The sequence below is a fragment of the Tenrec ecaudatus genome, unplaced genomic scaffold (assembly GCF_050624435.1).
Source record: "Tenrec ecaudatus isolate mTenEca1 unplaced genomic scaffold, mTenEca1.hap1 Scaffold_1876, whole genome shotgun sequence".
In the NCBI taxonomy this organism is placed as follows: domain Eukaryota; kingdom Metazoa; phylum Chordata; class Mammalia; order Afrosoricida; family Tenrecidae; genus Tenrec; species Tenrec ecaudatus.
The window spans coordinates 110,945-126,008 of NW_027458151.1; the positions used below are offsets into that span (position 1 = coordinate 110,945).

The 15,064-nt window shown below is 42.6% G+C and overlaps 1 long non-coding RNA gene across 5 annotated transcripts in view; it reads right to left on the bottom strand.

The window, feature by feature from the left end:
• The window catches only part of LOC142436262 (uncharacterized), a 36,430-nt gene extending 23,350 nt beyond the window's left edge, over positions 1 to 13,080 (bottom strand). For 2 of the 5 annotated variants that reach the window (XR_012781832.1, XR_012781833.1), the window contains exons 1-3: positions 12,119 to 13,080; positions 10,341 to 10,514; positions 4,224 to 4,369 (exon numbers count right to left, since the gene is read on the bottom strand). This is a non-coding gene — a long non-coding RNA (uncharacterized LOC142436262). The remainder of the gene's footprint in view (positions 1 to 4,223; positions 4,370 to 10,340; positions 10,515 to 12,118) is intronic. The other 3 variants (XR_012781834.1, XR_012781836.1, XR_012781835.1) reach the window with 2 other exon arrangements.
• Positions 13,081 to 15,064: the final 1,984 nt, after the last annotated feature.

The window sequence follows — 15,064 nt, forward strand, 5'->3', positions numbered from 1 at the left end:
CCAACAAAAAAGAAGAACCAGGGGGACTTCCGGCAAGATGGCGAAGGAGTAACAAACACCAGAGGAACTCCACAGAATTCAAGCTAGGAGAGTTACTTAGAGATAACTGAACACTGCTGGAATGCAGGAGGAGCATCATAAAGACAAGTAGGCACAGACCCATGGGGTTTTGAGGGGCTGGGGGCTTTTGGTTTACTTCAGTGGAGGCCGGCTGGGGCTTGACCTTTGCCCCGCCACTGTCTCTGCCAGAGCCAGGACCATTTGGAGCCTGTAGGGCTGCTTGGTCTCAACACAGCCACAGTTTGCCACCACCTGCCTTGGGGCAGGCACTAGACCTTTGCATCTCCTCTCTGTCACCCTATCAGTCTTGGAGGGCTGTGCAGCAGCCTTTTCTCAACACAGCCACAGCTTGCTGCTACCACCTCCGAACAAGGATTAAACCCTTGCAGCTCCTCTGGCCTGGATAAGGGCTCAGCTACATTGTTGCTTTCTATCCATCTCTTCACTATATTCCCCCTCCCCCACCCCTCATGGGCACATTTGGCTTGCTTTTTAACTTTTTTTTCTCCTCTTTTCCTCTTTCTTGGTCTCTCACACTCTACTGCTAACCTCCAGACCACTCCCTTAGCTTAGGGCATTTACACCTGAGCCACACGCAGCTAGGTGAGCTCCACCCTGTGTAGTTAGCAGGCTGGAAAAATCCCTGCTGGCCCCCAACAGGGGATACTCTGCTCAACTTCTGACTGGGGAACTCCTTCCAGCCTTTGTGCCTGTGGGGCATAAGGCAGCTCGGCCAACACTCCTCAACAAAAGTTACTGCAGGAGCCTCTGCCCAACCTCTGCAACACCAAAGCAGGCAACCCTTCTGGGTCACTCCCCCGAGAGGGAAGCCACAGGAGGACAAAGTGGTAGGTTAATTCCATAGTGAAATAAGCTATAGGCAGTTCAAAGTCTCCCAGAGAGAGCCAGTGCTCTTCGACTCCCTGGAAAATGGCACCTGGCTAATCTAAAACAACGCAACACAAGCAGCCATCAGCCCCAAAAACCTCAACAAAAAAAGGAGAGGAACAAAAGGCAAAGCCAGAAGATGTCCTGAACATAATGCATGCATAGAGGAAGCAGACATTGAGCTGCCACAGAAAGAAATTTTCAGAATGTTACTTGGAGTCAGGGGATATGAGGGAAACAATACAGAAAAATGATGAAATGATAGAAAAGGTAAAAACCATAAATCAAAGAGAAATACAGGAGCTTAGGGAGGAGATAACAAAAACCAGTAGCACACTCATGGACCTCGACAAGCAACTGGAAGAATCAGAGGCCCGCATCAGTGACTTGGAGGACAGCCAAGCAGACTTCAACAAACGAGAACAAAAATCTAATAAGATCATCAGAGAAGCTGAAGAAAACTTAAGAACTAAGTCTGATGCTATGAAGTGGTACATCATTAGAAGTATTGGCTTACTGGAGGAAGACACAACAAAGAAGTCATCTGCAACAGTAGTGAGAGAATTCTTGGAGGAAAGCTTCCCCAGCTTAGTGAATTAAAACAAGGCAACCATTCAGGAAGCTGAAAGAATCCCAGCAAGACTGGATCCCAAGAAGAAGTCATCAAGGCACATAATAGTTAAATTATCCAACTTTGAGGAAAAGGAGAAAATCATGAGAGCAGCTAGGGGAAAACAAGCAATCATATATAAAGGTTCCCAAATAAGAATATGATCAGACCTATCAGCAGAAACTATGAAGAAGAGAGAGTGGAGTAACATTTTCAAAAAATTGAAGGAAAACAATGCAAACCCAAGAATACGCTACCAAGCCAAATTATCAATCAAGATAGATGGAGAAGAGTCATTACATTGCACGCTCATCTCGATAATATGATCACTGAAGACAGATTTGTGCACAAGCAAATGTGGTGAAGAAAGTTGATGGTGCTCAGCTATCAAAAGATATAGCATCTGGGATCTTAATGGCTTGAAGGTAAAAAAGCGGCCATCTAGCTCAGAAGCAACAAAGACCACATGGAAGAAGCATACCAGCCTGTGCAATCACAAGGTATCAAGGGATCAGGTATCAGGCATCATCAGAACAAAAAATCTTACCATAGTGAATCAGCGGGGGAGTGTGGAGTGGAGACCCAAAGCCCATTTGTAGGCCACTGGACATTCCCTTACAGAAGGGTCTTGGGGAGGCGATGAAACAGTCAGGGTGTGATGTAGCAACGATGAAAAATACAACTTTGATCAAGTTTCTGGGTGCTTCCTTCCCCCCTCCAACTGTCATGGTCTGAATCCTGACTTGCAGGTCTGACTAGACCAGGGGATGTACACTGGTGCAGATGGGAACTGAAAATGCAGGGAAGCCATGGCAGATAATCCCCTCAGGACTGGTGGTGTGAGTGGTGATATTTGAAGGGCACAGTGAGGTTGGGTTGGAAAAGTGGAACCTATTTCAAGAATCTACATGTGACCTCCTCCCTGGGGGACATACAACAGAAAAATGGGACACAGAAATATATGACAAAATAACAATTTATAAATTATCAAGGGTTCATGAGGGAGGAGGGAGTGAGGAGGGAGAAGAAAAATTGAGGACCTGAAGCCAGGGGCTTGGGTGGAGAGCAAATGTTTTGAGAATGATGAGGGCAACGAATGTAAAAATGTGCTTTACACAATTGATATATGTATGGATTGTATTAGGAGTTGTATGAGTCCCTAATAAAATGACTTAAAAAAAAAAAAGAACCAGGAGTAGGGGCCTTTAGATCCCAGATTCTTTCACAGAAATTCTTCAATCCAGCAGACAGGCAGCTGTGACACAAGAGTGGACATGAAGGGAAGAAGCAGCAACAGAGACATGGTGGCAGCAGAACCAAGAGCCTGAGACAGAGCAGTGGCATTCCCAGACCACAGAACAAGAGAGCTAAGTGCCTTTGGGCAGGAGGTTAGAGGTGAAATAGGGGTACATTTGAGTTCTTATCTGGGGAACTAGATTTGCCAACCCACATAGAGCTAAGTGTGTCTGGTATAAGGCTAAGGTGCAGAGAGAGAATTTATCCGCAGAACTAAGAGAACTTTGTAATTTTTGTACATTTAGGACAGAAGCCAGGGGGTTGTAGGGCCTGACCTCACCTGCAGGTACGGCTGTCAAGATGCTGTCCCAGAGAACTGTACCTTGAGGCACTGATGATGCTAAATTGTGTGTTAGGGTGGAAAAGTGACTTCTTTGTCAAACATAATTTGAGGAGAGCATTTATTGAACTTTAAGAGACAACAAAAGATACGCACACACATCATATGGATAAGGGAGGCCATTAGCAGTTCAAATGCAACTGAGGATTCAGAGTCGGGACCCTAGATAAATAGGACACAGAACAAAAGGCCATGTCACAGATCATGATTGGTGGCAAAGCAATACATCAGATACAGGTGGGACTGCAGCAGCAGGAATGGGACCATAATTGGGACATGCACATTATTAGATAGAAAGACTTAAAAGATTGGTCCAGGGCCTTCAAACTGAGGCAATCAAGGCCAGACTCATAACAATGGCCCCTGTGCTGTCCTCGCTTAGGTGAGCTCCATCAAGGATACATCTAGGCAGGCCCTTGGAGGGGGATGGATGGAGAGGAGTGCAGGCAATCTATTTTGTAAGGCATTTTCCGCAAGGGTAAGATGATCTACATTCTTGGCTAATTATCAAAAGGAATTCAATGGAGGCTTAATCAAACTGGGGAGGCAGCAAATGGACAGAGTTGTCACTGTCATCAGCAATGCAAACCTTAAACCCAACTCAGTGCCACAGAGTGGATTCTGGTTACAGTGACCCTTTAAAGGGAGGTGGAATGGCCCCTTGTGGATTTCGGAGACTATAACTCTTACCAAGAATGGAAACCTTGTTTTTCTCCTCAGAGGTGACTTGTAATTCTGAACTGCTGACCTTGCAGTTAGCAGTCCAATCTGTAACCACTATGCCACCCGCCTTTTGCAAATTGGAGTGCTCACAATTTAAGTTCTAATACAATTATACATGGTTACATTATCAGCAAATTCTATCATTCCGGGAGATGCGCAAATTGCTCGGACCCCGACCAATGGGGCAGCCTGGGTTCTTGTACACTGGTGTTTCCTGGGTTCAGACCCCAGAAAGCTCAGATCCCTCCTGCTTCCCCTCAAACTCCTCTGCCCAGTGCTGACCCCAGGAACCCCAGGGATGCTCACCCTGCTTGGAGTCAGGTGAATGGATTTGGTTCACGACCCAGTCAGAAGTTGAAGTCCTTCCTTGTCATGCTTCAATGTGCAAGACACTAGTACCAGATTTCTAGCTCCCTAGACTGGACTGTATTTCTCTGTGGCAAATCTTTGTTCTGAAACAGAAGAGGAGGCAATGTTGAAAAAGGCATATCACTTTCTTGGCCTGTACTTCTTGCGCTAAATAGTGACCACCCCCACCACCTGGGATCAAAATCCTGCTCAAAGCTGAGGGTTTGCATTAAACAAGGGTCCACTCTATCTTTGCAGAGCAATTTTACTAATTTCCCAAATATCATGATCAACTTTGGATCCACAAAGTGGAAGTACTTAAGGCCTCAAATTTCTCAAGCTCCATTGAAGGTAAATATCTTCTTTTCACCAGCAATCTAACTGAAGAACGGAATATTTTATGAAGAATGTTCTTTAAAAGCCCATAACGGAACCTCAGACCAAAACCCTTGACATATCTGGTGAAAGTGATCAAGCTGAATCACGCTCATATCTGCCACTCCAACTCAGGCTGAGCTTCTCATTAAGTAAAACCTACTCCAATCCCCTTGCATCCTGGGTATTCTTTACAATATCTATTGTGTGAAGAAATCCCTATGGTTGGGTAGCCCATTTATGCACAATAGTGTAGTAACTAGAGAAAGTTTTTGTACAGGTGGACAACAAGAGACAGAGCGACACCAATAGCACATCCTAGAGGTACCTTGGCCAAGATAGAGATATTCTAAACAAGAAAACAAGCCAGGGGAATCCTTATTTGCTACTCTCTTAAGCTCTTGTGTTTACAGATGTCCGATTTTAAAGCCTTTGGGAAAGACTGCAGCTTACAGTCATGGAATGGCAAGGGGTCATGGTAAGAGCCAAGGTGAGGGAAGATGCTTAAAAATGCAAGATGGATCCAGAAAAGAGATGACTGATCAAACCATTTTGTCATCTTGACCTAAATTCTGGATTCCAAGCTTTCTAGGTAATGCTGACTGATGGCAAACAACACACACTGTAGTAGTGGGCTTATTGGCTTGGGTTCAAGGATGTCCCATCCACAGTCTCAGGTGTGAGTGACGATTTGTCCCGTCAAGAGGGGTGTAAATCATTTATCACTCTAGAGGATCCAGCCAGAGCAAGTGATCTATGAGAGTCGAGTGGGTTTCAGGATGTTCAGAAAGTTTACAATCAACTGAATCACAATTCAATTCCATGAGAAACTTCAAGGCTAACTGTAAGACAGATTAAAGTTGAAGATTCTGGCAGCTAGACAGGAGAGTATTCACGCAATATGAATAGACGCTTTATTCTTTTTGTCTAAGTTCACGTTATTGGGTGAAACATAACAATAATTGTCAGAGTAACCTTATTAATATTTTCTATGAGACCAGTAATAACCTGTAAACAAGGTCAGATAATGATACTTCAAGAAAACTGTAGAGCAATATTGATAATGGATCTACATGAAAAAGTTCTTGAAAACATTGGGAATAGAGTCAGAAAACACATGAAAATAATTACACATGATAATTAAGTAGAATCTATCCTAGAGTTGATTTAATATAAGAAAATGAGCACTGTAATATATACCAATTAATGTAAAAAAGAATTAATAATCTAAATAGACACAAAACTTACTAAACAAAGTCAAAGACTTTTCATGCTAAGGAAAAATAACTCTACAAATCTAACATAAAACAAATATAGTTCAAAATGTTAATATGCTAATATACATTCCTAAAAAGAAAAAGTCATACTTGAAAAAACATCACCCCACGTCAGAAAAAGGACAACCATAAATGTCCACTTTTACCAGTGATATTAAAAATTGACTGTATGTTCTAACTAGAGCTACCAGGTTCACTTTTTTTTAAGGAAGAGGCTTCCAAAAAGACATAAAAATTCCTTTAATCATAATTTAATTATCATATCCATAAAATATTCACGATATGCCATGAATAGCTAATAAATGCTAAAACATTGTAGGCTACATTTAAACACGCTGAAATAACTCTTGGTACTTAACTCCCTAACTATTAATTGTTAATCAGAAGTGGAAGGGGAAGGTGGGGGGAGAAAGAGGGAACCTATCACAATGATCTACGTATAACTCCCTCCCCAGGGGGATAGACAACAGAAAAGTGGGTGAAGGAAGACATAGGGCAGTGTAAGAGATGAACAAATAATACTTTACAAATTATCAAGGGTTCATGAGGAGGGGGGAATAAAAATGAGAAGCTGACAGCAAGGGCTCAAGTAGAAAGAAAATGCTTTGAGAATGAGTATGCCAACAAATGTACTAATGTGCTTGACACAATGGATGGAGGTGTGGATTATGATAAGAGTTCTACAAGACCCAATAAAGTGATTTAATAAAAAAAGAAATACAGCATGATCAAAATTATAGCATTTATCTTACAGAAAAGGAAGTACAAATGTATTCAGATTAAAACCCTGAAACAGGGAATTTGTTTCCACCCATTCTGTGATGAAAGCATGAATTTAGAGTCCTGTAGTTTTCTGTAGTGTTGAAGGTCCTCATATACTGATGAATTAATAAACTAAACCAAGGCATTCGTGTGCACATATAATATTAGAGTGACTATATAGACACACATATATGTATGTGATACACACACATATATGTATGTGATACACACACATATATCAAGCTGGACAACAGATAGGATTGATGCTCACCCAAAAACTGAAGTTTGGGGACTTGAACACACTGAGCCATGGATGCTCTAGGTAGCATTGGACCCATGGGCTTCAGTTGGACTGGGCTGGGATGTTCTCTTGATGAAAAGCTCTCTCTTATGCATATGTCAGTGTCTATAGTTTTATTTTTCTAGAGAACCCAGCCTAAGGCAGAACCCCATCACATTAGTGTCATATGAGGGCGAAAAGGTGTACCTGACATGCTGCTCTTGGAGAAAAACACATCACAAGGAAAGTGTGAAAAGATAATCAACAATTCCCTGACACTGAGCCAGTCCTATGCTCCTCTAGGTCTGTGGAATTTTGGTGGAAGAAAATCTATTTATAACAAAAATATCAGAGGGGCCAGCCCCAATCCCAACTAAGAGGACAGCTGCCCCTTCCCCCAGAAGAATTTACTTCAGAGGACAACACTGAAGCTACAGCTCAGGGAAAGGGACATGTCTGATCAGAGCACACGGGAGAAAATGAAGGGGGAGGAAGAGAGAGTGGAGCACACATCCTGGCCCACCAAGCTTTGAGGACAATATGCCTGCTCTGAGCAGCCCATGCAAAAAGAAGCACTATGGCTGCCCCGACTATGAGTCATGACATCCCTCACTGACCTATAGCCCTATAGGGGACAACACTGGAGACAGTTTGGGAATTGCATCCGATCTGACCCCACCACACCCAGGCAAAACACTAAGGGTGTTGTGCAACAGAACAGCAAGGGAAGTAGAGCAAGGAAGTCCCAAGAGTACCAAAATTAGACTCGGGGGCCAGGGCGTGGCACCCCATCAGACTCCACAGAAAAGCACTCCTAAAGGTCAACATAGAGACCTCTAACTTTTTACAGGCTTTTCTCTTTTTTCCCTTTTTTTCTTGTTGCTGTTGTTTTGTTTTCTTTTGTCATTTTGTTTTGCTCTTTTGTGTGTATGTGTGCTTGTGTGTGTGTATGTGTGTGTGTGTGTGTGTGTGTGTGTGCATATTATATCTGCACTTCTAACTAGATAATATAGGCCAGATAAACAATCTGGAGGAGAAAGCAACAGGACCCATGGTTGGGGCGGGGAGCATGACATGGGAGAAGGGGAGGTGGGGGAAAGAAAGTGGTGTTAACCAACCCAGGGAAAAGGGAACAATCAATAAGTGATCCAAAATAGTGGGAAACAGAAAGATTTCTCCAAGTCATCTCCCCCAAATATATGTTAGACTTAGGACACTGCTCACAATTAATGGTAAATAATTGTCAAGTTACCTCCCTGAAGGCAATCAGCTGTCAGAGGACTGTCTAGTCCCACCACATATAGGGCCCATCCCTGCTGTTAAGGACAATGGGATACTTCCCCCTAAAGGCTTCAATTTAGACCCTGCAAGGTGGGTTTACAGTACACCTTACTGATAATGATTTCTACAGTGAACCAGAGAACAGGTCAAACCTGCTCAGTGACATCCAAAGTTAGGCTGCCATGCTGAATCTCGGGTCCGCCCATCTTGTCACATGCACACCCTTACTCCCTCCTCTTCCAACAGCATATGAACCCCTACAGCATCCCACTCCCATTACTATATTACCTATAGCACAACACTTTCCTGTGATGGATTTCTTCACCTGTAATTAGGGGGCCTGCACATCCCCAGATGATATAAAAGCCTTGGTTAGCAATAAATATTTCTCTCCCCATGTGGACCACCAAGTGAGGCTGAGGTGAACATGCAACTATGAAATGTGTCTGCCTCCATTATTTCAATCCCTCTTCTATCTCTCATGCTCCCTATGACTTTACTATAATCTTTATTTATTATCACTGTACAATTGCACCAACCGACCCGCTGTGATGTGTTAGGGTCTGGCCTTTCCCCTGACACAAAATAAGTGGCAAGGAGGGTGTAAGATGCCTGGTAGGGATTGATCAAGGCAATGTAACTGAGAAGAATTACTGAAACCCTGAAATTACTGAACTACAGACAGAGCATGATAGTGGGACAAGAGGAAAGTAAAAGGAAATAGAGGAAAGAACTAGGAGACAAAGAGCATTTACAGAAGTCTAAATACAAGCATGTGCATATGTAAATATATTTATATTAGGGTGGGGAAATAGATCTAGGTGCATATATTAATAGGTTTAGTATTACGGTATCAGATGGACATTGGGCCTCCATGCAAGTGCTCCCTCAATGCAAGAACACTTTGTTCTATTACCTGGCATTCCACGATGCTCACCTTCCTAAGATGATAGCTGAAGACAACTGTGTGCAAAGAAAATGTGAAGAAAACTGATGGAGCCCAGCTACCAAAAGATATAGCATATGGGATCTTAAAGGGTTGAAGGTAAACAAGTGGCCATCTAGCTTAGAAGCAAGAAAGCCCACATGGAAAAAGCACACAACCTATGGATTGATTACAAGGTGTCGATGGGATCAGTATCGGGCATATTGTGAATGAAGGGGAGTGAAGATTGGGGATCCAAAGCCCGTCTGTCAGCAACTGGACAGCCCCTTACAGAAGGATCATAGGGAAGAGACGAGCCAGTCAGGGTACAGTGTAGAAACAATGAAAATACAACTTTCCCCTACTTCCTAAATGCTCCTCCTCCCCTCCACTATCATGAACCTAATTCTCTTACAAATCCAGCTAGACCAGAGGATGCACACTGGTACAGATAGGAACCTGAAACATAGGGAATCTGGGACAGAAGATGCCTTCAGGACCAGTGGTGAGAGTGGTGCTATCATGAGGGTGAAAGGAAGGTGGGGCAGAAAGGGGGGACCCATTACAAGGATCTACATAAAACCCCCTCCCTGGGGGATGGACAACAGAAAAGTGGGTGAAGGGAGACATCGGACAGTGTAAGGATGAAAAAATAATAATTTATAAATTATCAAGGGTTCATGATGGAGAGGCAGTGAGCAGGGAGGGGGGAAATTGAGGAGCTGATACCAAGGGCTCAAGTAGAAAGCAAATGTTTTGAGGATGATGAGGTAACACATGTACAACTGTGCTTGACACACAATGGATAAATAGATAATAAATAGATAAAGCTATCATGTTAACCTTGAAAAAACACAGAGCTCTTACAAGGCACAATGCACACATAGCCTCTCTGCACCAAAGGTCAACACTCACATTTATAACACGTAAGGAAACTTAGTAGACTCATAGTCACACTTGCTATAAGAAATCAGTATAACACTAAGAGCCTTATATTCATGGGGAAACATGACATCATGCTCCTGAGAGGAAAGTACTACACTTGTTTATATAACAAAGTATTCCCATTACTCAGCTCACATACTGCAATAGCATCACTGAGTATGAAACATACACAAATATACATATACACACGCACGCACACATCTTTCCGTTTTTAATGAAAATATTCATACCTACTGAGGCCAGGTTTCTAAAAGTTTCCATCATCCCGTGTCTCTATAGTTTCCTCTCAGAAAGGTCCAGCAATGCCCATTCTTCCTCGGAGAAATTCAGAGCCACCTCCTCAACAGCCACAGTGTCCTAAAACATCCCGTATATTCTGGCTTGGCAAGGTACCATGCATTCCACTATGTGAAAGGATGAAGAAGACAGTCCTGGGGAAACAGAGACTTCACATGGGCATTAGACACAGGGGTCTTGCTCTAAGGATTTCCATCAGGGTTTAGCTAACCCACTTCACCCACTAGATCAGCTGTTCTGAACCTGTGGGTTGCAACTCCTTTGGGGGTTGAACAACCCTCTCAAAGGGTTCTCCCGTTCATAACAGTAGCAAAATTACAGTAATGAAAATAATTTTTTGGTTGGGGGGTGAGCACACATGAGGAACTGTATTAAAGGGTTGCAGCATTAGGAAGGTTGAGAACCACTGCACTAGACACACTCCCTCACTAATTACATGTTATCCCAAGGACTGCATGCTTCTAGCATAATGAGTTTATCTCTGTACAGTTTGTCTGTGACCAACTGCAGCCTTATTTCTATCTAGCTGTTTCAGAATAGAGAACAGTCAGAACACATAAATCAGATGAATGATCAAAAATAAAAGCCTCGATTCCAAATTCATATCCTCTCTTCCATTGGAGGGAGGATTGAAATTAGAATATTTATCAGAACAGGAAGCACAGGGTGAAAGGAAGATGACAACTAGGAAACACTGCAGAATTTGTGCTTCTCCCTGTCGCCCCTCCTTAGCCATTGGAGAGCTGCTGGTATGAACTAACAAAGTAGGGACCCAAAGCCCTGGAGTCATGGTATCCTCTTGGAGAATTCTACGTGATCAAGAGCTGACGTGTTACCTGGTGATAGAGATGATTATTTGGGGAATTATGAAATTTTCTATAGAGTGTCTATGTTACTCGCCTACTTTCCAGTCACTCTGCAGTTGCACGCTTGTGTATTTTGTATTTTCAATGAGATAGGACAAGCTATTGAAAAGGGAAACCGGGCAAGAGTGAAAGGTAACAATAGAATATAGATACCCTCTGTACACTGGTACAGATAGGAACATGGAAACAAGGAATCCAAGGTGGATGATCCATTCAGGTCCAGTGGTGAGAGTGGCGATACCAGGAGGATGGAGGGAGGGTGGGGTGGAAAGAGCGAACTGATTACAAGGATCTACATATAACCTCCTCCCTGGGGGATTGACAACAGAAAAGTGGGTGAAGGGACATTTTGGACAGTATAAGATATGACAAAATAATAATTTATAAGTTATCAAGGGTTCATAAGGGAGGGGGTAGTGGGGAGGGAGGGGCAAAAATGAGGAGCTGATGCCAGGGGCTTAAGTGAAGTGCAAATGCTTTGATATTGATAATGGAAATGAATGTGCAAATGTGCTTTACACAATTGATGTATGGATTGTGATGAGTTGTAATATAATGATTAAAAAAAAGAATATATGCAGATATCTTGAAAATTTTCCCACTGAGACAAAGCTACTGTCATGTAATTATTATGGACTGCTCCCCTCAAAAAATACTGGATACGCACATCAATACACACTAAGCTCATAGGATATACTGACAAAAGAGCACAATATATTCAGTATCATAATAGCATGTCCTTTTTGCTGATTGGGAAAATGTACTTAGGTTCCAATTTTCTTATAAGTTGACTGAACTTCAGTGCATTTCAATGTTAAACTGTTAGGATACTAGGACTTACATACCAGGCTTTGAGATGTTTTTCACATTTTAGATTTTTAAAGATTTTTTCACATTTGCAGATCATGGAAGGACGACTAGCTGAACATGATGACCACTAGCATTCTCTCAGCTGTGGGACTGGCCTCCATGACTTGTCATACTTTTGTTCCCGCATCTTTTCAGGAGAGACCAGTCCCTGGAGAAGGACATGGTGCTTGGTGAGGGAGAGAGAGGCAAAGAAGAGAAAGGCCTTCGCCAACATGGATCGACACAGGGGCTGTCGCAATGGCTCCAACGTGGGAACATGTGAGGATGGTGCAGGACAGGGCAGTGTGTCGCGCTGTTACATAGAGGGCTTTAGGGGCTGGAATGGACACGAAGCCACCTAACAACAACATAGAAAAGGTTGCACTTTATGCTAAGATTTCACAGCATGGCCAACTAGCTATGGCATAAAGTCGCATGAGCTATCACGGTCACTCCACAATTCTGCTACAACAGTGTAACCTAGTGTCGATCCAATAAGCCTTTCAAAATCTCATCCACAGCAGTGCATCGGGTGCCGGGTTTTAAAGCCTTCCCATTCCTTCATGATGAACCAAAACCAAATGGACTGCGGTCAAGTACATTTTAACTCATTTTGACCATAAAACAGGGAGTGGAACTGCTCGCTAGTGTTTCCAAGTCTGTAAATCTTCACGGGCCCATGCAGCCTCCTTGGCCTCCCTTGATGGGCCTGGAATGCTGGAGCCACAAAGGGTCTGGCCAGCGGCATCGATTAAACCAGTGAACCACTAGGGCCTCTTTCACACAACATGTTCATGATAAAACACTGCATTTATTCAGCAACCACGATTCTGAGGCAATTTCCAAAAAGATTTGGCCACATTGGCTCATTTAGTCCTCTTGTCACTCACTTTTAAGCAGATGTTGCTCCCAATGGGATAGAGCTGAAGTCACCAACATTACTCACAATTTCAGTATTGCTCAAATGAAAACTTGTTGAACCAGGTCAGCATGCAGGTCCATGTGTGTACAACTAAATGCCTGGCAATTACATTTCTGTTCATATGCCCAGAGCTTTTTATTCTGTCAGTCATCAGTTACAGAGATGATCTGGATCTTCTGTGTAGTACAAAGAGGAGACGAAGAAAACAATCTATTCAATTCAGATAACTGGAACGCATTGTCCTGGAAAAGCCAGGACCCTCAGACAATACTGCTTACCTCAGGGCCGTACAACTGGCTCTTGCATATAAGAAATTATTAGATTGATTGAGCAAATAAAAAACCATTGAGCAAATCAGAACAAAACCAGACCAATGTGTTCTGAGAGGGCACACCATTCCAAAACCAACAGTTCAACCCTGGACACATGAGGTGGCTATGAGTTGAAAACACTCCACAGTAAAAAACAAGAACAAAAGCACAAGGCCAAATGATAATAACTCTTATGAGAAATGCAACAGAGGTGGAGTCTAAGCATTAACACATACATATTTACATTTCGTGAGCTAGTGTAGGGAGAAATAAAATGATCACTTTAGGAAACACTAGCCAGAGAACCCTGGCATGATAAGGAAATTCTAACAACATGGGAAGGTTCTGTGATGAATTTGCAAATGCTCAGTTCGATTTCCGTTTCTCAAACATACAGGCTAAGGAGTCAAAGAGCACCCAGGTCTTCAGGGGCCGGAGAGGGAAGCTCCATGGTCAGCCACTAAATGAAAAGCTCGTTAGCAATAAGCATTCATGGAACTTCCCACACTGGAAAATAAGTGGAGCATGAAGAAGCACCAGCAAGAAAGTAAAACAAAAGAGGCAATAGTTAAAAGAAATGCAAATGAGGACGTTCAGGTTTATGACCAATATGTGAAGAGCTCAAAGTCACCATTCCAGTCTCAGAGATAAAAGCTGACCATGTTGAAGTCAGAGTACGGAGGTCACAGGGCATGTTTTTCTTTCTGGTGTACATTTTTTTAAAAAATTACTGTCATTGAGTCAATTCTGACTCAAAGCATCCCCACAGAGCAGAGTAGAACAGGGCCTGCGCGTTTCTGAAACTGCAACTCTTTAAGGGAGTAGAAAGCCTCATCTTCTACTGTGGACCAGTGAGCAGTTTTGAATGGCTGAACATGTGGGTACCAACCCAACGCATAGCACACTACATCACCATGGGTGCAGTGTTGTAATAAATTGGAGAAAACTAGATGGTAACTAACAACAAGAAAAGCATCCTTTTAAATGCCTCTAATTAATTACTCTAGTTAGGACCCAGAGCAAACATCTGTCCTCAATACAGAGGGGCGGTGAAAACAGGTACTCTCTCAGCTGATTTCATTGTGAAATCATTCTGTGTACCTGCCTATGGGGCCCTTTTGTTTACAAGTGGTTTTCCTTATCTGCCCTTAGTAGTCTAATCAATTGCATTCATTGAAAACAGTGATTTGAAGGATGTGATGGGATTAACTAATGGGTAGTCCAAAAGAGTTTGTTCCTAGAGGAGAAAATACCAGACCACAGGGTATTAGGAAGAAATGTACTTGCTATGTTTTAAGGATAGTCAAAGCCCAGGTTGAACAAATACATTTTTATAAGGATAAAGGAAGTCAGAAAGGTGTGTCGTTGGGATTTCAATGAAGAAATGCAAAAAGATTGAAATCAATAAAAAAGTAGCATGTTCCAAAATTTCATACCATTGTGTGCTCACTTTCCCTATAAGATCACTAAAGACAAATGGGGGATGAACAACAGAAAAGTGGGTGAAGGGAGACATCGGACACAGTGGATGGATGTATGGATAGTGATAAGAGTTGTCTGAGCCCAACGTAAATGATTAAAAAAAATAGCATGTTCCAAAAAACTCTCCTCCACTAATATATCAGTTCCCAAAACTGTCAACAAAAAATATTCTATTTTTTGCACTTCACAAGAGTCCACAAAAAATGTGAATCAAATTGCATTTAGCC